Below are 23,075 nucleotides of genomic sequence, written 5' to 3' on the forward strand. Positions count from 1 at the left end.
GATGTGAAGCTTTGGGAATCACTGCCCACACCCTGCCAGTGGCCATGGTGAAGGCACACGTTGGTGTCCTGCTCCCAAATATCCACACAGAACTTCCCACTGAAGGGAAACCTCCTGGGGAGCCCCCAGGCAGCAGCACAGCTCAGGGTGACCCCAGGGGAGTTAAGGGACATGAGGAAAGCTCTGCTCCCACCCCCCAAATCCCTGGAACCACTGAAACAACAGCAGCTGAAGACACAGTTTGGTTCCTGCAAAGCCAAAGGCCTTCAATCTTGCACTCCTGTCAGAATCCATCCAGAGGTCCCATATGTGACACCTACTGAAAGCTGTTAAAAAATTAAATCACCCTAATGAGGCAGCCAGCAGGTCCTCCCCTTTTTTTAGCTGCTTAGGAAATGCCAAAAGGAAAAAGCATCCAGGCCCTGGAGATCAGCACCCTCTGCATCTAAAACCACACCTTTGAGTGAAAAGGAGATAAAATACAAGTTTTTCTAATGTTCAAAGGGTGCCTTGAAGGTGTTGTAGGTTTTCAGCTATTTTAGTGCATTTTCTTTAGAAGCACAGATGAGGTTTTTGATTTATTGCATTATTTACTTTCTAGTCTTGAAAGCATCAACTCAGCCTTCTGGGCTTTCAGAAATATTCTGGTTTCTTCTACTGCCAGGCCTTGAACTGCTGTGGACAAGGACAAACTCCAGATCCATTTGGACAAATCCAGATGTGCCACAGGTTGTCCCACTACTTTGGTTGGCCAAACCCTGTATTTAGTAATTTATTAAACTTAAATCATCAAGGTGTAGATGTTAGGGCAAGATCTATTGATAGAAGAATTCGTGTTTATTTTCTCTAGACCTTCACAAGAAAACCTCATCAGAAACACCTTCAATACTTCTCCAAAATCTTTATTTTTTATCTTTTATGGGAGCTACAGAATCATGGAAATGAACAACAGGGATGGCTTCAGCATTGACAGTGTTTCTAGATGAGTTCAAGGACAGGTGGAGAAGAAATTTAACTGGTTTAGAATCTCTGTCCTAGAGCTCATCTTGCAAAACTTGATGCAGAGTTACCTAAATGTCTGCAAAGCAGAAGGGTCAGGAATTGGAATGAGAGGCCCTTGCAGGAATGGAACAGTGAAATTCAGGAATAGAACACTGAAATAAAGGAATGGAGCACTGAAATTCAGGAATAGGACACTGAAATTCAGGAACAGAACGCTGAAATTCAAGAATGGAACACTGAAATTCAGGAATAGGACAGTGAAATTCAGGAATGGAGTACTGAAATTCTGGAATGGAACAGTGAAATGCAAGAATGGAACAGTGAAATTCAGGAATAGGACACTGGAATTCAGGAACGGAGCACTGCAATTTGGGAATGGAACAGTAAAATTCAGTCATTACAGAGATGTGTCTGTGATTCTGTAACTGAAATGCTTTTTCAGCTCTGCCATGAAGAATAAAGACTCCAGGATTCAGCAATTCCAGCTGGACAATCCTCAATCTGTCTGCTTTAAAATTACCTTTTTATCACCACTAAATCACATTTAGTTCACTGCTAGAACACACAGTTCAATCCTAAATTCATAGTTTATAAATTCTTATTTCCACCTAAACAAATAATTTACCATTGTGCCAGTCCAACCAGCCTTTTGTATTGTGGTTTGGGTTTTTCCCCTCCCTTTTCAGTGAATATTTCCCATTATTTTACATATAAATATTCCATGAACTTGAATCTAAGCTAGAATTTACTCCAAGGAGCACAGCCCTGCTATTCCAACACGGAAGGAAGATGCTGTAATCCTTGCAAGCTCTCCTTGCCCCCCTTCCCTTATTCCCACTTTTCAAGAGGGGCTAAACTGCTTCCAGCTTCTTACATCCTTCTGGATTTAGGGATTGATCACAGAGGAGGAAGCCAGACCCTTCTTTCCTTCCAGCCAGCAATGTAATCCCCCTGACCTGAACCCAAAAATCACTTATGGTTTTAGCTCTTCCTCCAGAATTTCTGCACAGTGGGAGAGGACAGACCGTGCTGGAATTCTGTCACTCCGTGCCTGGAGTGCAGGCTCTGAATACACAGCAATGCCATTTTCTCTCCCTCAGAATTTGGTGTGTAACTATTTATTTGGGACAGCACAAGCCCTACCTTAACAAATGTTTCACCCTCTGAAAGAATCTCTGTTTAAAACCTGCCACATTGTGAGTATCAGTAATTTAGGGGATACAAAGCAAGACACATCAGGAGTGCAGCTACAAATGCAGCACTTTCTAAATCAAATTTATGCCACAGAGCCAGAGCAGGAGGACACTGGGCTGTGCTCAGCTCCCTGGTTGGGAGATCATTTCCACACAAATGCCTTGCACAAACTTTTCCCAACTGGCATCGTTTTTCCTTTCTGCAAGAAGAGCAAGAAAAGGCTGAAGCACAAGCACAGCTGAGGGAGGTGCACAAGGAATAATGGACTGCAACAACAAGAAGCAAAAATACAGTTAGGCAGGATTTAGTATGTATAAAACACAGAAAACAGCTCAGTCCAGATCACAGAATGGTTAAAGTTGGAAAAGATTTCCAAGATCATCCAGGTGAGAGGTAGGAGTAATTTTATATAAAATGCACTTTGTTACTGTTATGGGTCATTAATATGGAAACAGTTTTCAAGCTGCTGTGCTGAGCTCCCTGTCAGTCCCAGGCTCTGAAACAAGATCAGGGAGCTGTGAGCAGGGTCTGTGAAAGGTGATAGCCTGGGAGCTGCAGGAAGGCTGGGAACAGGCACTGGGCTGGCTTCTGAAATTCCTGCAGTCACAGAGGGGATGGCTTGGAAGCTCATCCAGTGCCACTCCTGCCCTGGCAGGGACACCTCCCACTGTCCCAGGTGCTCCTGTCCAGCCTGGCCCTGGGCACTGCCAGGGATCCAGGGGCAGCCACAGCTGCTCTGGGCACCCTGTGCCAGGGCCTGACCATCTTCACAGCCAGGAATTCCTTCCCAAAATCCCACCCATCCTGCACTCTGGCAGTGGGAGCCATTCCCTGTGTCCTGACCCTCCATCCCTTATCCCCAGTTGCTCTCCAGCTCTTCTGAAGCCCTTTTAGGAACTGGAAAGTCACCCCAGAGCCCTTCCTTATTCTCCTTCGGATGCCTAGAAAAGCAAAAGGACCTGTCTGGGGTGGGAAATCAAATCCTGCAGGGAGCAGATCCAGAGATGCCAGACACAATCACACAAACCATGCCCAGTGAGGGCCCCACTCCTCTCTTCACTCCAGGAAAGGCTTCCCAACAAGTATTCCTGGTTTGAAGGACTTTCTCATGGATGAGCCACACTCCCCTCTTCCCAAAACACTCGAATATTGATGCTTCTGGTTTAGTTTTGATGTTTCAGGTTCTGTGCTGCTTTGGTGTGCAGCTCTGAGCTTCACATTCAGTGTTGGTGGGCAGGGAGACAAAACAATTCCTGCTCCAGCTGGGCACCCAAATGATCCAAACCTCAGCCCAGGAGCACAAACAGCGTGGGCTGGAGAGAGAAAAACAAGCAGGGTGGGACTGCCTGGGCTGGAGCTGGAATGGGACAATGAACTCCAAGGTGCCAGTGGAGCAGAACTGATCATTTTGTGACCAATCATCCATTTTTTGGGACCATTTTGGGTCATTTGGGTGCAGCCCTGGCTGGGCTCTGGTGCTGCCCAAGGTGGTTCCATGGAGGAGATCAATTTAATAAATCCTTGAATAAATCCCTGTTTATTCTGTGACTCTGCCCAGCCTTGTTCTAGGGCAGCCTCAAGGCATCAGCTCCCAGAGTGATTTTCCAGGGCTCAGGTGTGTCATTCCCATCTCCTGCTCCAGCCTCATCAGCCTGTCCTTATCCCTGTCCCTGCAGCTGCAGCCAGGCTGGTCCTTCCTAATTATAAACCATCTTTAAGTGGAATTTTATCTTCACATTCCTGCAGCCCAAATCAAAACTATTCATGGAGAATGTGTAATTTTGTATTTTAAATATGTTTAGATGGGACCATCATGATAATCTGAGGGCATTGGCCCTCTTGCAGAAACATCTGTGTCAAAGCAGGGACTTGTCCCCTTCTGTGGTCTATTTTTAAAAGCTTGAAATGTATTTTAGATTTTAGATTATCAAGGAAATGCAATTTAAGACAAATAAGAAAAAGCAGTTTTATGTATGGACTAGTTCATAATCATAATTTCCACTGAAAAGGCATTAGAAAAAAGTGTTTTAAGTACTAAGAAGGAAAAAAACCAACTGAATTATGGAAAAACATTTGGTGGGAACCCCCAGATTTTACACCCTTGTGCTCAGGGAAGTGCCTGGCTCACCTTTAAATCCTCCCTATCCTTTCCAAGAGGAGACATTGTAAAAAAGCTGGATTTTACAGGATTGCAGGGCTACAGAACAGGGCTACACACAGCCTTAATAACACCCCTGACATGGAAAACCAGCCAAATATTGATAATGTGGCTTTATTGGTTTGAAGCAGCCTGAATAGTTGTTTTTAATCACCTGAAGCAGGGATTTGCTAACTTGCTTCACTGGAAGATAAAAAATTGGTAGTTTCCAGTGAGTTTTGAAGTGCCCTTTACAGGAACAAAGCTCCTTCTCTCCCATCATCAGTTCCCAAGAACTGTTTTCCAAGGATCACAATCAACTGAATAATAAATATTAACCTGCTGAAAGCATGTGGATATCATTCTGCTACAACACTCAGAGGCAGTTTACTCAGCTTTCTGCACTTTAAGTGCTATTATAAGGTAGAATGGTGTAAAGAACCCCAGCTGAAGGCTGGGTGTGATGGGGATACATTGAATTCTATACTCTGAGAATACAATATCAGCTGAAAGCTGCTCCATGAGAACTTCATTGAACACAAAGAGGATCCTCCAGTCGGAACACCCACGTGTCAGACTATTCCTGAGTGCCATTGTGCCTCCTGTCACCTGCTCATTTGCCTGCAGGATCTGTCCTCTGCAAATGTCACTTGCTGCCACTCAAACGCTGAAATTCTGCTGCAGATAAAAAGAAAACTTAAGGAAAAAAAAATACATATATATAGGCCTGGACCAAATGTCTGCACTGGCAAAGGTATAAAACTTCCAGTTAAGAATTACCAGTATTAAAAAAATGGTGTTGGAATTATCTTGGGGAGGTCAAATATACATTATAATATTTATAATATTTATGGATCTTCCTCTGTTGCCTTTTACTGAAGGGGCACCTGTGGCCAGGTTTTGCTGTTCCCTTGTTGGGACAGGAATGAACCAAGGATTCACTCCTGATGAACTATTTACTATCAAATCACACCAAGATTGACCAGTGAACACTCCCATTTCTGTGGTACAGGAACAAGAGCATTTTGTTTTCTACTATCTAAACAACAAACATCTCAAATAGATTCCTGCTGCCATGGAAAATTCACACTGGGATCTGTGTCCTGAACAGCTTTAGTTCCTGGATGTGACTGATCAAAAAAGAGGAGATTTTTAACTTTTGATGAGTTTTTAAACAGAAACTTGAGTTCATCTTCCTTTTCCCTAAATTCAGCTGTTTTGCCCCCACTCCCAGAATGGCACCAATAAACTGAGGGTGGATTGGCTTGGGTTAATGGTTGGACTCTGTGACCTTAAAGGTCTTTTCCAACCCAAATGATTCCCTGATTCTGAGATGAAACCTCCAAGAAATGTGATGAATCCTTTGAAGTGATCCCAACTTAGTTTGGGAGGCTGAGCCAAAGCCAACTGTGGCAACTGCTGCCCCACCTTGGTGAAAATCTTCTCCTCTCAGGAATATTTTTCAGAAATGTGGTAAAAAATAAAAATAACCCTTTTTGTGTGCAGCTCTGGAGGATCACCACAGGTTTGGAGAGGAAGAGAGGCTCTTTTCTTCAGAAATGTGGTGTGTTTGATTTTAAAAGCATCCCTGGCTTTAATTTTCAAGCATTTCCCTGGACTAGGATCGTTCTAGGAAAAGGCCAGTTGAGAATCTCACAAGTGATGATGCCTTCCTAAAGCATTTCAATACATTTTTCACATATAGTGGCCCTCCAAGGATGTGAATTGATAAGAAGGGAAAAAAAACAACACTGAAGCTCAAAATGAAAAAAAGAGAATCCCTTTGCAACCTTTCAGGCCACCTTCATGTAAAAAAAAAAAAACAACTTTTTTAAGGTTTTCATTAACAGCTACATTTTAAATTTGCTGCCCTTGAGTTTCCTTTTTTTTTTGTCAGAAGGAATTATTAAAACAAAAATCAATAAACTGAGTTTGGTTTAGTGGTTCAACAGAAAATAATAATTCGGTTTATCTCAAGTACTACACTATACATTCTTCTTTTAAGTATAATTTATAATTAATAAATAATAACAGGAGCTCCTACCTATTATTTTAAACCAGCAGCCCTTTCAGCAAAAAGATGTGGCTTCCACTTCACAGAAATTTCTTGTGAGATTTCAGGAAAACCTAAGGATGGAGATATGTAACATTTTCTAATACCAGACTGAAATAATCCAAACCCTCAATATTTTCTGGAGCTATCCCAAGAACCTCAAAACTTTCTGGAGGTATCCAGGTTCCTGGGGTTGTAGGAAGCCAATCTTTAGCTTTGCTAAGAAAAATGAACTATTAAAAAAATTAACTTTAGCAATTTTGCCATTTTGTTATGAATTCTAAAGAGAGAGGCACTGCAGGATTAAAGAGTTTTGCATTACTTAAACATTTAACTTTGAAATTACAACTAAATCTCGGAGCTTGATTAATTTGGTTACAATAAAAGAAGTGTTGGGAACATTTCCTTTTGTTCAGGGTGCCTGCTGCTTCAATTTTTCAAAATGAAAAGCCTTTGTAGTTGGTTTTATTTACAATAGCTATGTAAGGAAAAAGTCAAAACTCCAGTCCATAATTCAGTTTCAGAAGGAGCAGCTGGAAGAGAAACAGGGATCATGGAAATCAAACTTCTTGCAAAAACTTGGCAGAAGTGGTACAAAAATTTCTGCTCAGGCAGAGAACAACTTATCAAATCTATTAGATTTCAAACATATTTTGAAAATTTGGCTCTACAATGCTCCTGAAAGTTGTGATATTAAAGAGCAACATTAGGAAAATGTCTTTTTTTTTAACACAAATCCTTAAAATAATTTCTGTAAGAAAAAAAAATTCAAATGAAGTAGGTTTCCTTTTATTAAATTTAAGAAAGTAGAATTCATTTATACCTTGCTTTAGAGAGAGCACCTTGGGATTTCACAAAACTCCAAGCCTTTCATATGGAAAGAAGACAGAGAGAGACAGAAAACTGATTGTTCTCAGCAAAACATCAGGGCTTCAGAGAAGGGAAGTGGGCTCCTTGCTTTTAATGACAATTCAGGAGAAATAGGCTGAGGAGAAAAGTGCTGGGAGGTAAGCCTGGCTTAGGATAACCCAAAGCCAGAGCTTGGGAAGGACAGGGGTGGGAGGAAGGCCAAGGAATGGAACCCTGCAGCCTGCTCAGCAATGCCTCAGAGACAACAGATATCCCAAACAGATTCCTGCTGCCATGGAAAATCCTCTGGGATCTGTGCTCCTGAGGAACTAGAAGGCTTGGAGCTCTGGATGTGTCCATCAGTTAGGGCACAGCACCAAATTCCTTCCAATTCCATCTGGAATTTGCCATGTTGGAAAAGATGAGCAGATGCAAACCCCACTCATCCTCCCAGGTGTGCAATCCCAGGTTTCCCTGTTATTAATGCTGGGTTTGCCCCCAAAACAAGGAAAACTTGGAGCTGCTGGAGAGTCCAGAGGAGCCATGGAGCTGCTGCAGGGCTGGAGCCCCTCTGGAGCCAGGCTGGGAGAGCTGGGAATGTTCCCCTGGAGAAGGGAAGGATCCAGGCAGAGCTCAGAGCCCCGGGAATGTTCCCCTGGAGAAGGGAAGGATCCAGGCAGAGCTCAGAGCCCCGGGAATGTTCCCCTGGAGAAGGGAAGGATCCAGGCAGAGCTCAGAGCCCCGGGAATGTTCCCCTGGAGAAGGGAAGGATCCAGGCAGAGCTCAGAGCCCCGGGAATGTTCCCCTGGAGAAGGGAAGGATCCAGGCAGAGCTCAGAGCCCCGGGAATGTTCCCCTGGAGAAGGGAAGGATCCAGGCAGAGCTCAGAGCCCCTGGCAGGGCCTGAAGGGCTCCAGGAGAGCTGGAGAGGGACTGGGGACAAGGGATGGAGGGACAGGAGCCAGGGAATGGCTCCCACTGCCAGAGGGCAGGGAGGGCTGGGAGATTGGGAATTGGGAATTCCTGGCTGGGCTGGAATTCCCAGAGCAGCTGGGGCTGCCCCTGGATCCCTGGCAGTGCCCAAGGCCAGGCTGGAATAACCTGGGACAGTGGGAGGTGTCCCTGCCATACTGGATGAATTTTAATGTCCCTTCCAACCCAAACCAGTGTGGGATTCTCCAAAATCTGTCGTTAAAAAGAAAGCACAAATTGTGAATTCCATCCATATGGAAAAGCCTGAACATTTCTGAGGAAGGAAGGATCGAACAATTAAAGGCAGTGGATTGCTGGTTAAATTCCATTTATTTAATGGAAGGGTTTCTATGGAGGAAAATTGCAGTGTTATCATATAATTAAAGATAATGCACGAGGTCTGAGTGGGTGAGGCAGGGTCAGGAAGGTTTGGGAGTATTGGACTACACAGGAATGTGGATTCCATCCAGAGAGCCCCTGCTTTTAAAAATAGATCAATTGGAACAGCAGCAGTGGCTGCAATACCTGCACAGCTGTGAGCACTTTAGTGGGGGAAAAAAAAAGTACAAAATACAAGTTAAGATGCTGCGAATGAGAACTAAATGTTTTCTTGGAGTTCACTGGAGCATCCTGAGGTTTAGCCACATGTACATATTAAAACTTTCAGGAAATAACCAGTACAACATGAACCTTACAGAGAAAACAACTTTCCCTGCCCTAGTTTTTCACATAGGTTTTTCAGAATTCACACACAGATTTTGATAATTATCCCCCCAAAACATTTGGTTTTCCAAATGGTGTAGACTCCCATTTTAGAACAAATAAAAACATGCAAAGGTCTACCCTGGAAGGGAAGAGTGACAACAACACAAAGCAATCCCTCAATAAGGAATAAACAACCTCTCTCAGCTCTGATTGTCTTTTAAATGGAAAAATCTTCCTTCTGAGGGTCAAAAAACTCCCCAGATTTTGGAAGGGAAAATGAAAATGGAAGAGAACTGCCTTCATTTCTTTCCTTCATTTTCAAAAACTCCATAAATGAGACACTTAATTTGTGTGGGCTAACAAAGCACTTCCAAGAATTCTCTATTGATACTGGCTTGAAAACAGAGATTATATATGAGTATATATTATGTATGTATAGAGAGACAAAGCTTTGCAGAATGAGCCCTTTCCCAGCAGATCCTGATTTGACTAAAAGAAGAAGATGAATTACAAACACTGAGCAAACTTTGTATTTAAATGAGTTTTAACTGTGCTGCACCAGAGCATCACCTGGGCCTCAGCATCCTAAGAACAGTGGAGGTTGTGCTCCTCAAATTCCCACCTCCAAAGTTCAGATTTCAGAATTAAGGAGCTTCTCCATGAATTTATCCCTGCCCTTACTCCAGAGCATCACTTTGAAAAGCCCCAGCTCAAGTTGGTGCCTCCAGAAGTTCAAAACTGAAGCTGTAGCCTCATTTTGGACCTCTCTGCTAAAGCAAAGAAAAGCAAATATGTAAATTCCCAGTGAATTCAAGTGCCCCATTAGGAGCTCAATTATATTCTGAAATGATGTCTTAATTGGTTTGCTCATAGATGAGCTGTACTGCTAACCAAAAATCTACTGCCATAATCAGCACTAAATTTCAGATATTGCCACACATTAAATTAACAGCAGATAATGAGTGGGAAAATTAGCTCTATTTCCATAATAAAAAAAAAAAAGTCCCATATTACCTATGGTGTTTATAGGGAGTTAGTTTCAAAATAGGAAAAAATGATCCATAAACAAAACTCTCCTGAATATCCTCACATTTATTTGGATCATTTATTGATAATAAATAATACAAGCAGAGAAAATAAATGGCACAAGACACATCAGATTTGTGCTTTCAATATTTAATTTAAAGAAGTCATACTTCTAAAATTCTATAGAAATTTTCAAGAGGTATACCACTGTTTTACTCTTTTTTCATCTAAATTTTGTCTTTTTGAGCATAAGCCCCATCCTCAATTACTCTTTAGATTTTGAGGCAGTGCTTCTTCTCACCAGTACCACAAAAATATTGTAACTGATCTGCAGGTCAAAACATTTGTGAGAAAAGAAGAATAAAGAAAAACATTAAGTGCAGGAAAAAAAAAAAAAAAGAGAAGCTAAGGAAGGACAGATATTCCTGTAACAAAAAGCAGAAGAAATCGAGCTCTTTCCATGATATTTATAATTTTTCACTTCAGAATAAACAAAAATTATTAGCAAAAAAGGGTTTAAAATGTGGTCAGACTCCAAAATTTCAGCTGCTGTTCAATTTTGGAGGTCAACAACGAATTTATTACTTCGAGACAAATGCATAATGTGGATTATTTGAGTTACCTTTGCTGTCTGAAGGAAACAGATTTCAGAGATCTTGTCTGTAAATGATATAATCTTCAACAGTGCTGCCTCCAGCGACCACCATCGTCAGCAAGGATCTGCAGAACAGAACCAGAGCAGGACATCAGCCAGGAGAGCTAAACTCTGCTTCATTTATTTATTAAAAAGGCACAATTTCATGCAACATGTGAATTTAGGAGTTGCTGTTAAAAATAAACAGTCACTACATGGGAAGGGATTGATCTGCTTGAGGAATATGATAATTACTCTGCATTAGTATATTTAAAAATATATCTAACTTGGGGGATTCACTGTTATACCAAAATAACAACAGCAAGGGTTCCATGAGTTAAAATTTCAATTAAATAAAATTACAAATTAGTATTGAAATGTGACATATTGTAAGTACTAATAGATTATGAAAAGTTAAACCACCTCCCTAGGCTGAAATTAAAGGTAACTTTAAGACAAGGTCACTATAAATGCCAGTTATGAGTTTAAAAAATAAAATTATTCAACAATATAACCCCAGAGCATAATTGGTTAGTGCTGCTTCCATATCTCAGCACTGTAGCTATGGAAAGATAAATATAAAAAAATCAATCACTACAAAACACATCAGGCCTAAAAGTTTTTGTCTCATAAACAATTTGTTTTTAACTCAGTCAGTTCCACTTGGTTTAGACTTTCTAAGAGTATGGAGGAACCCAAGTCTAAGCAAAGGAAAACCCTCCCGAGAAAAATCACCTTTCAAACCAACTTCTGCCACAAACCAGCAAGTTATGGAATCCCTCCATGGGCACTCTGCTCTTTCTAGAGCTTCCAAAAATGTCAAATCCTCGTGGAGGAAATAACTCCCAGCAGTGTCGGGAACAAAACTGCCCACGATGCTGATCCCTCTATTTCCCATGTGAGAAAAGGGAATTGGCTGTTCCTGCACCTTCAGAACTTCAGCTCCCCATAAATTTCTGACCCATCCATTTATGGGTTTATGGGTCAGAACTTATGGGCCAGCCTGGGAAAACATTCCAGACACCACATGAGCCAGGGAATTCCCAAAAAGCTTCTGGGCAGGTCCTGGAAGCAACTCACAAATTGGTGAGGAACGTCCAGATATGGTTCAAGGTGGGGTTGAGGGGCAGGAGAGGAATGGAAAAATGTTTTTTTTTCATACTTGAAGGCTCAAGGAAGGCCTGGAAGTCACAGAAGTTCCTGTGAAACAGGAGGTGAAGATCTGGTGGTGAGCTCAGCATCACTGAACAACCCAATCCAGGCCACCAAAGGTTGGTGCACTGAGGTCCAAGAACGCCTGGAGGTGGCACTCAGGGCTCTGGTGACAAGGTGGGGATGGCCACAGCTTGGACTCCATGTCCTTGTTGGGCTTTTCCAACCCCAAAAACAGTAAACCCTTTAAAAAATCAACTTTAAAGCCACACCTTGTGCAGCCAAAACCTGCGACCCCTCGGAATCAGGAGTAAATTTGGGCAAAGCCTCTGAGCTCACCAGGTTCAAGCAGCACTTTTTGGCAGCTCTGTTTCCTTTCTTTGGTCTCTAACCCACCCTAATCCAAACCCTAAACCCAACCCAACAAAGTCCAAGGAATAAACTGGTGCAGAAGCCCTGGCAGGATCCAACAACTGATTTCTTTAATGAGTTCAGCACACAAGTTTGGCTCCAAAGAGGAAATCCCACCTGCAAAATGCTGGGAAATGGATTGAGAATTGGAGTGAAAAATGGCATTTTAAAGGGAGAACACCTAATATGGAGCAGCTCTGGGATAATGATGAAATATTTCATTGTGCCACTTGAAACAGATTTTGTTTGGAGTCTCCAAAGTGGTTCTGAGTCTCCCCTTAAAGTGACTTTGTTCACATAATTTGGTGCTGAGGTTTTCTATCAACCATACTTCAAACTTCCCATTCAGTTCTTAATCTCCCCAGATTTTTTTCAGTGCCATGAAGAGATCTGTATTTTATTTCTTTTTTGCCTGACAAGTAAATCATTCTCACGTTGCCTTTTGTGTTAATAGATGATATTTTCTGTTTTCTTTGTGAACTGCACAGCCACAATCCAGATATTTAAACTCTGCTCCCACTGCAGATGTTATTTCTGATCAGATTTAATCATCACTCTCAAACAGAACAACTGCAATAATTGTAAGGCTATCATTAATTTTGTTCTCAAAACCTCTAAGCCTTCTCCAAGGGCTTGGAGCACCACAGCACTGGGAAGAAATTTCTTCTGTGTTTAACCACATCTTTCAAGGGAATCTGCTGAATTAGTTGGGACCTTTTAATTTTGCTGAACGACACCCGAGAGCTTCATTTTTTTTCTAAATATGATTTTATGATCATCACCCAAAGACCAGAAGGAGTCTCTATGACCTCACCTCCAATTAACGGGAATTTTTGGATGAAATTAAATGTTTTCTGGGATTTATGGTGCAGATTTCTCTAAGACATTTGATACACAAATGAGACAGAGAATCTCAGGATGGGTTGGGTTGGAAGGGACCTTAAAACCCATCCCTGCCATGGCAGGGACACCTTCCATTATCCCAGGTTGCTCCAAGCCCATCCAACAGATCCCTGTGGATCCTGAACACCCTTTCCTGGTCACCACAGCCCAGCAGTGCCTGGAATTCCTTTGTGCTGCTCTTCAGGTGCTCCCTGTTCTTCTTTTTTACATTTTTCTATTTTTCTTCTGTTCTCCAGCACTTTATTTTGAATGTTGTTCCTCTAAATATCCCAGAGTATGAAGAGTTGGTTCTACAGGATTCTGCATCCTAGTCTGGTGCCAACCCACCAAACATATGTCTCTGCTCAAATGGAAGAATCTGTTTTGATTTCTCTTTTTTTATTTTTTTTAATTCCTTCCTGGACTGGGGACAAAACATTTCTTTAGATACAACTCAACATTTAGTATCTTCTGAGATACGGAATTTCCTATCAATTTTTTGTTCATTTATTCCCATGCAACAACTTTGAAGGAGTTGAACTTTCTGAATACATGACAGGAATTATTTAAATGTTCAAAAATTCATGACTAAATCAAAATTAATTTAGAAATTCCTGGTTGGGAGGGAGGTGAGGCCCTGGAATGGATTTCCCAGAGAAGATGGGGCTGCCCATGGATCCCTGGCAGTGCCCAAGGCCAGGCTGGAGCAGCTTGGGAGAGTGGAAATTGTCCCTGCCATGGCAGGGGTGACACTGGATGGGCTTTGAGGTCCTTCCCAACCCAACCCATTCCAGAATTCCACGATAATTCTTCAATCTCATGGGTGACAAACATGCCTGAGCTTCCTAGAGATGTTTAGGAATGAAAAGAAACCCATCAGCTCAGAGAGGTGCAAAATCTCCCATCATTTCCTGTGAGATAAGGGAATATTTGGGAGGCACCACCACAGAAACACTCCAAAACCTCAGCAATTTCCATCAGCCGTTGCCTCTGGGAGGTGTTTTTCTTGTTTGTGAGAAAAAATCCTTCCAGTCATATGAAAATTATTCCACAGCAAGAGAAATGCACACAGGAAACAGCAGAAATTTTCAATGCATAACACAATATCTGCACACAGAGTTAAGAAAGTATTTCCATTTTTTTTCTTTTTTTTTTTTTTTTAATTTTTCTTTTCTTTCTAGTGGCAAAAGAGCAGCAGATTGGAAAACCACTGAAGGATTTTTGTATTTTCACACGTGAGGGTGCAGAGCAGGAGCAGGACAGGAATGAGCAGGGCTGGATTCTCCTCGGAGCTCAGGATCCAGCTCAGCTCCAAAGGCCACTCTGGAGAAGAACGAGCAGGAAAACACGAATATTTTCCTTTTTTTATTGCACAATAATGCTGAAAAGGCTGCCTCAGACTTTCTTTTAAATAAGAAAAAAAAGAAATAATTAAAGAGGGTCAGGTTGTTTTTTCACAGATGAGCCAAAGACTAATGGGATCACATGACAGATGAATTTACTCCAAGATTGTCCAAAGAAAGAATTCCATCCTGCTTTTTATTTTTTTTATTTGGTGTCAATAAAATTTACCATTTTATTGACACCAAGAGGACAGAATTTTCTAATTCCCAACAGAAAACAAGAAGATATTTTAACTAAAAGTAGGAGAGCCTCACTAATTTTAAATTTCCTGGTATTCTGGTGAAGGGCAGTTTTGGGGATGCTGTGCTGTATTCTGCACCACATAAATTGTCTCTATATTTCATATTTAATTCTAACCCACATATTATATGCAAGTGTTATACGTATATAAGTATATAGAATAAAAAATGTGTTTTCTCTATGTATATAAACAAGAGATACTTTATTTTTTACTACAGGCAAAATCCTAGTGCTACCAAAATTTAATATTTAAATTTAATATTTAAGTCTAACTCACATATTATATTTAAGTATTATATCTATTTAAGTATATAGAAAAAATTGTTTTCTCATGTATATATATATGTATATATATATAGATACATATAATAAAAAAAATGTGTTTTCTCCATGCAAATAGACAAGATACTTGATTTATTACTACAGGCAAAATCCCAGTGACCAAAATTTAATATTTAAATTTAATATTTAAGTCTAACTCACATCTTATATTTAAGTATTATATCTATTTAAGTATATAGAATTAAAAAAGTGTTTTCTCATATATATATATATATATGTAAAAAAAAAAATATGTTTTCTCTATGTTTTAAAGGGGTTTTTAGCAGCTGATCTCTTCAAAGCTGAACAGTGCAAGGAGCACAGAAGGGACTGGGAGAGCTGGGGATGAAGGAGGGAGAGGAGAAGGCTCCAGAGCCCTTCCAGGACCTAAAGGGGTTCCAGGAGAGCTCAGAGCCCTTCCAGGACCTAAAGGGGCTCCAGGAGAGCTCAGAGCCCTTCCAGGACCTAAAGGGGTTCCAGGAGAGCTCAGAGCCCTTCCAGGACCTAAAGGGGCTCCAGGAGAGCCCAGAGCCCTTCCAGGACCTAACGGGGCTCCAGGAGAGCTCAGAGCCCTTCCAGGACCTAACGGGGCTCCAGGAGAGCTCAGAGCCCTTGCAGGACCTAACGGGGCTCCAGGAGAGCTCAGAGCCCTTCCAGGACCTAACGGGGCTCCAGGAGAGCTCAGACCCCTTCCAGGACCTAAAGGGGCTCCAGCAGAGCTCAGAGCCCTTCCAGGACCTAACGGGGCTCCAGGAGAGCTCAGTGCCCTTCCAGGACCTAAAGGGGCTCCAGGAGAGCTGGAGAGGGATGAGGGATGGAGGGCCAGGACCCAGGGAATGGCTCCCACTGGGCAAGAGGAGATTTGGGTGGGATATTGGGAAGGAATTCCTGGACTGAGTTCCCTTCCAAGAGTTTTCCTTGCTCTGAGGAATTCCGAGATGGGAAGAATCGCCCATTGATGGGAATTGAGCAGGGAAAAGTGAGCTCAGTGCCACGCTAAGGAAATGATCATCCCCGGCAAACTGGGTCACAGGAGCGAGTAGTTTACTAAATATAAACTTTCTTTGTAGTCAGGCAAGCACCGTCAGAGTAATGAGATTTACTCATATTCCACCCAAGTGCTCTCTGCCTTCAGGTTCATTAAAATAACCACCAAGTGACCACTCACACATCCCTCACCTCGCAGCAAATTCAGCAATCTCAAAAAAAAAACGACAAAAAAAGAAAAATATTTTGGCTTTTTATGATTTCTAGGTATAAAAAAAAAATACCCCCTCTGCATCTCCACTGCTGTTCGCCCAAACATCTCCTGTATCCAAAAATACCCTTCCAAGAGTAATTCTCTTCCCAAGTCACGTGGAGGTGACAGAGCCTTACTCCACTCCCACAAATCCGTGGTGGCACGGAGAGTTTTAGTGACCTCCTCAAATCCCTGACACAGTTGGAAAGGAAACACAAAATTCCTGTCAGCTCCAACCCCGTGAAGAGCCAGGCTTCTCCCAGAAATGTGAAACCCAGAAAAAAATGAATGGAAAGGTGAGAACACTCCCTGTTGTTTATTTTTTTGCTTTTTTTGAGGAAATAAAGAGAATAATATTTTTGCAGCCATGCTAGTATCAGTGTGTTTATAACAGGATGTTCTTCCTCTGCTGTTTGGATGGTTCCAAAAATATTCTTCTCTGGTTTGTGGCAGTGGCTGTCACCCTGACAGCGTTTGCTGCCTCCAGGGCAGGCTGTGTCTGTAACAAATCTGCACAGGAACTGATGCCACACTCCCATTTTGCTCAACTCAGAGCTAAAAACTGAAGGGGATGAATTCAACAACTGTGGATACAAAGCTTGCATTTCTGGATGGTTATTTCCCAGCAGTGCTCGCATTTAAAAGCTGCAAAGATGGTGTAAGTTGGGCTAAAAGCTCCATTTTTGGTGGGTTTTGAGACAACTGCATGCTGGCATTTACTATTATAAAATAATTAATGCTCCCGTGCTTTCAAACACTGGGTACCAGGAATGATGACACGGAATCAAAACCTGAAAAGAGGACACTTCACTGCAGATAAAACACTGACATCTCTTCAGAGACTTCCTTTTAAAAAGGAAAAAAAAAAAATGGCAGTGTTGAGCCTCAGTTGTTTGAAGAAATATTCTTCTCCTCCAAAATGAAATTAGAAACATTCAGAAGCCCAAAATGTTGTAAATTTATGAATGTATCAATCTGTGGTTACGCAGCCAAATGAAAAAAATGCATCTCTTCAGATACATCTCTTGGTTTATTTTCTGGCTTCTTCCAAGGACAGAAAAGGCAATCAAATGCAACAGAAAAAATTGTGTTAATTGGCTGATCTTATGACAATTTCCATTCAACAGTATTTTCCTGCTCTTTTCACTGAATTATAATTATTCATCAGAAAATGCAGAGTTTTATACCACGTTTCAAGCAGTTTCTGCCTGGTTTTGGGCACTGCCATGGCTGGGGCTGCCCTGAGTCTGCACTGCTCCCTCCTCTCCTGGATATTTTAATTTATTTAACAGCTATCAATGTTTAAACAATAAATTTTGGTGTCATTGGAAAGGTTTCCATAAAATCACAAATATCTTGTTTATTTTTAAGGAAAGAATCCTGAAAGTAAGTCTAGAAAAGTATTTCTCTGAAATCTGAGAGTCATAATTAACAGGTTTCAGGGTTTTTTTCTGCATTTTAATTTCAATATTCAGCTAAGAACTGTGTCTAATTTCCCAGACCAAGAAATGTTTTTTGGTCTGTATTTTAACACCTGCCGTTTTACAAAGGATTTCTCTTTTGATGGAACTCCTGGAAACAAATTAATTCATAAGTGCCTCCAAATCCCCCAAGATTTAACAGAGGAATACTTCTTTATATATCAGGGCATGTTCAGCATCAAACTGAAATCTAGGAAAAGACTTAATGCAAAATTAAAATGTTTTTAATCCATGTATCCCACTTTTCCAGGCCTACATTCACACAGACCTATTACTCCACCTGCTTCCCCTTCATCCTCATTTCTTAAGGAACATCTACTGAATATTTAAGTTTAAAGTATGGGTCACATTTAATATTTTTTCATTTTCCACTAACATCAGACTTATAGCACTGCCACAATTACAATGCTTTTAAAACAAGCCCATACACAAATATCAAATTCTGATTGATTGGAATCAGGAACAAGGAATATAATCTTCCAAAACTTCATTCCTTCCTTTGGCCAAACTTAGATCAGCTGCTCTTTAGCTGATGATTTAGGAGCATCCACAAATGACATCAGGAGCACTTTAGTTACACCAATCTAATTTAATAAAAAAAATACCTTGAGAGATGATTGTGTTACTAACAGAAAGGAATTTATCTTCCTTTTCAGCTGCATGTGCAGCTCATACAGATCAGCCCCTGCAAATCACTCCTGGAAACTTCACAACACTCCTTAAATGTAATAATGGACTTTTCCTTAATAGCAAATTTATTTGAAGCCGTGCCCGTATTCCTTCCTTGTGAAATAAAGATAAAATCCTATTCCCTCACAGCTCACTGTGCTGCCTGCTGGAAAAGCAGAGGGTTTAGGCACATTAAAGAAAAAGTCTTAATTTTTTTATTAAAATAAGGAGAAACATTCTTCTGGGTGGACTTTATAATTTTTTTTTCCTCAGCAATCTGTGCTTTCCAAAGCTCAGGAAGCCACAGGATTCCCACTGCCACAAATCCCTGGTTTAGGCACATTCAGTCAAAGCTCTGCCTTTACTCAGCCATTCCTTCTGATATTCCTGCTCTTATCAGTTTTGTCTCCATCATTACTCTTTCCATCATATCTTTACCAAAAAAAAAAAAACCTTCCAGGGAAACTGCCTGCTCCTCTGGGGGCTCAGAGAGGCACCACTATCACCCCAGACATCTCCACAACTGCCACATGCACAATTAAACCAGCAGCAGATAACAGCAGAATTCCTTCCTGACTGCCTGAAATGAGGCTTGGATTTTTTTTTTTTTTTTTGTTTTTTGTTTTTTTTGGGAGAGAAAACGACCTTGTTAATTTTTCCAGCAATTTCCCTGGAGAGCCACAATTGTCACATCCCTGTTTGTGTCACCAGGAGGAACCACCAGGGCTGTGCTGGCTTCACTCCCTCAGGATCCTCATGGATCAGGGGATTTGTCTGATTTTTGCCTCTTCCCAGCCTAACTGTGGAAAAGCTGCTTGGATGAGTGCTGGGTTATGGAATTAATGGATAACACAGGCTGCTCTCCAAGAAAAGGAAATTTGGAGTGTCTGTGTTGCCATAAAACCTCTCGGGACAGCAAGCAGGAGTTTGAGCCCAAAGATAAAACTGTGGTTTAAATTTAAAAGTTTCTTCGAAGTTCTTGGTGTTTTAAAATCTTTTCGTTTCTATTGGTTATTTGGGATAGGTAGAAGACTGGAAATACACGTGGGAAAAAGAAAAATGCTAAGGTCCAAGTAAAACAAACAACTCCCCCCAAAACCTGAACCTATTGGAGGAGATTTTGTAGAATCCACCTAAATCATCCCTCTCAATAAAAACACACAAAAATCTCTTTTATCTGCTCCATTTCTTTAGACCACCACCCTGAGGAGAGGGGATAAATGGGCAGAACTCTGTCCAACAGAGTTTGGCTGCTGGAGAAAAAGGCAAATTATCCTTTTCAGGGAGGTGTTGCCACTTTAACTCATCAGCTTAAACCACCAAAGCAATTTTGATCTGCAAGAATTTTATGCCACGGGAGATAATACCAAATGTTTTTAAGGAAAGACATCAAAAGCTTAACCAAGGAGTACCCATGTCAAAACAATGATATTGTTCAAAACTTTCAGCTATTTGACCCATTTAAAAGTTTAAGTTTGGGTGGGTTTTTTTTGTCACACATAAATATACACACTCTTTTTGCTCTTACAGAATGGTTCTAATCTCAAATTAAATAGTCAACTCCACGTCTGGAACAGTCATCCAGGTCATTCTCGTGGTAAATAAAGCAACAGCATTTACAGGCATTAAAAACAAACTAAAAAAGCAGAATACTCCAATAAAAGCTTCATTTCTTCCCATCTTCCTCTCTTCATCTCAACTTCAGCTTAGTGTTTTCAACTTATCTAAAACTAAATCCTGAACTACTCCAATCTCTCAGTTCCCACCAAGTCCCACTGAAATCAGTGAAGAAAATTCTTCACTACAACAAAAATTTCTTCACTATAAATAGAATTCTTTACCATGGAGAACTAAACAGAAGAATTCTTTACTATGGAAAATCAATCCTTCCCTGGGAGGGTGGGAGGCCCTGGCACAGGGGGGCTGCCCCTGGATCCCGGGCAGTGCCCAAGGGCAGGTTGGAGAGGGTTTGGAGCACCTGGAACAGTGAGAGGTGTCCATGGAATGGGGTGGGCTTTAAGCACCCCCCCAGGATCCTGAGGAACACCTCTGGAGCTGCTCCAGGTGTCCAACACCCCCAGAGCCCCACGGCCCCGCTGGTGCCTCCGGCTCGCTGGAGCTCCGCGGCTGCACCGCAGCGATCCCAGGGATGCTGAGATCCACAGCCATGCCTCAACAATTTAATGCATTCCTTTGTATACCCAGATGAGATTCTTTTACACCGAGTGGTTAAACTGAAGGAAAGAAACAGGAAAAAATGAAAAAGCAAACAAACAAAAGAAAAAAAAAGAAAGGTCTTTGTCTCAAAACAGTTCTTTGCTTGCTTTCTTCGGAAAAATCATCTAAAAATCCACGAGTGTTGCTGAATGCTCTTCCACGACACTTAGTCTTAATATTCTCTTTCTCCATTTCACTCTTTATTTCCAGCTCTCCAGCCTGAGCATTTCCCTGTTATCTTCCCTTATTTACAATGTCAGATCCACGGAGGCTGTTAAACCTTGTCCTGCAATTCCCCTCTCTTCCTCTTTCCATGCCATTATTCCTTAAGAGACCAGACAAAGGCACATTCAGGTGTCTTTGATAAATAAGGCAAAGCAGCATTTTAGCCCTGAAGTAGGAATCCTAAATCATGTGGCTGGAATCCCTTGGAGTGAGTGTCCATGCAGACATGGCCATAAGTCATAAACCAGTTACATCCCTTCCAGGGCATTGCACCGAGCTCCTAAAATGGGATTTTTGTGTCCAGCACTCACCCTGTGATCTATGAGCTTCTGGTACTGAAATTGTGAGAAAACCCAGGTATTTCCTGAAATCTCTGATTTTGGTAGTCTGTGTACAGCAAATAATGAAAGCAGGAATACACACTAAATAATCAAATATAAAAATATACATTGGATATCAGCAGGAGAAAAACCTCATATCAAAATCCTGTTCGCAGAAAGTCTAAAATGTTTTTTGCTGTGTAAAATTAATATAGAATTATATGGTTTTATAGGAAATCAACCTAGATAAATGTTTATGTGTTTGCAGATAATCCTACCATCCAAAACCAGTGTGATGGCAAGAAATCCAATGGTTAGATGAAGAAAAAATTAATTAGCACAGGGTAAATGTAACTTTATGATCGATCAGAAACTGATCCCAGATTTCTGCATTTTCACATTCACTCCTGTTCCTGCCCTGCACCTCGCCCCTCCCCAGCACTCCCACTCAGGAGCTGAGCCTTACACCTGATTTCTTGCTGCACTAATTATAACCTGAATTAACTTTTGCTAATACACCGAGGCCAAAAGGCAGGACAGAGGTGGGGCCCTGTAAATCCTGGAGTGCTCCCAGGCCAGAGCAACTCCCTGTGCTAACCTAGGGCAGGACTCCTTTATTCCACAGCAAATCTCCTTTTCCTGTGGGTTGGGATGACAGAATGCACCAGCTGGAAAGGAGCTCTGGAGGGCTCCAACCCAACCTCTTGCTCCAGGGAGCTCCAACTCGATCAGGGTGTTCAGGCCATTATCAATCCAGTCTCACATTCCTACAAAGACACAGATTTTACAACTTCTCCAGAGTTTTTATTTTCCTTGTAGCCAACTGGAATCTCCTTTTTCTCAAGCTGTGTCCCATGCCTCTCCAGGACACGTCTGTCTCTGCCTTTTCCACACCCTCCAGGAAGAAATGCACTTTTGTGATTGCCCCTCCCTGGATGACAAGCAGCTCTGTACCCTGAGTATCACTGGACCCACACCTCTGTTTCACATTCATCTTTCTGATAGAAAACGGGCCCCATGTACCATGGAAATGAAACATAAACATGCAGAAAGACTGTCCAAGAGGTGAACAGGGAAAGTTTAATAAATCTCCTGAAATCCAATCAACAGCTCCATTTAGACATTTCAACTGCTCCTTCCCCTACTCGCAGCAACTCCACCTTAGCATGCAAACAATTTTCAGTCAAACTGCCAGCTCAGCAGGGGAAGATTTAAATCTGGATTTTCTTGTCCCATAACTTTTCATTTCTTGGTTGTCAAGGCCTGAGATATTCTGAATTTTGCCTACTGTAGGAGCAAGAGATACTGCCAACAAATCTTAATACCTCAGCAAGATTTTCCTTCTTTCTTTTGAAACATAAGGAAATATTTTTCAAAGCAAGTTGAGTCCTTTTAGGCAGCTGAGGTCACAGTGTCAGTTTGTTGTTGAGTCACTGCTTTCTGCTAGAAAAGGCACAGATTTCATGGATTCCTTAGGAATTCTTTCAGTTGGGATAAATAATGCTATAATTTAATCATCATAATCTTGGGTTTAATGTGGTTAGAAGGTAAAGTTATTTCCTGGGTTAACTTTGTGCTACCTGGGCAACTCCTCTTCTCTGCAACACTTGTTTATTTTTAAAAGCTTTGATGAGATGGATAATTCTTGGAGTATTTTCTACAGTTTAACAAGTTTCTAATGTAAGATCCTATCACAAAGATTCACTGAATTACTCCACAAGAATGGCACTGTTCCTTGCTGAATGGGAATTCCCCATGGAAAACAAGGGAGTCTAAAATAGCTCCAAGATGGAAATCTCTGCTCTGTCTCCCTGGCTGCTCTCACCTGCCTCCTTCCACATCCCCAGCACGCACTGAACCCACTCCAGGCTCCCTGAATAACCCATTCCAGGCTCCCTGAATCCTCCCTCAGGCTCCTTTCCCAACCTTTTCCATCAGGTAT

The 23,075-nt window shown here is 41.5% G+C and overlaps 1 protein-coding gene across 2 annotated transcripts in view; it reads right to left on the bottom strand.

The window, feature by feature from the left end:
• The window catches only part of MBD5 (methyl-CpG binding domain protein 5), a 121,162-nt gene that overhangs the window by 64,815 nt on the left and 33,272 nt on the right, over window positions 1-23,075 (bottom strand). For both annotated transcript variants that reach the window (XM_085584089.1, XM_085584088.1), the window contains exon 2: window positions 10,560-10,657. The gene's annotated coding sequence lies outside the window, so the exon portion shown is untranslated. The remainder of the gene's footprint in view (window positions 1-10,559; window positions 10,658-23,075) is intronic.

The sequence above is a fragment of the Lonchura striata genome, chromosome 7 (genome assembly GCF_050655825.1).
Source record: "Lonchura striata isolate lonStrDom1 chromosome 7, ASM5065582v1, whole genome shotgun sequence".
NCBI classification, from domain to species: Eukaryota; Metazoa; Chordata; class Aves; order Passeriformes; family Estrildidae; genus Lonchura; species Lonchura striata.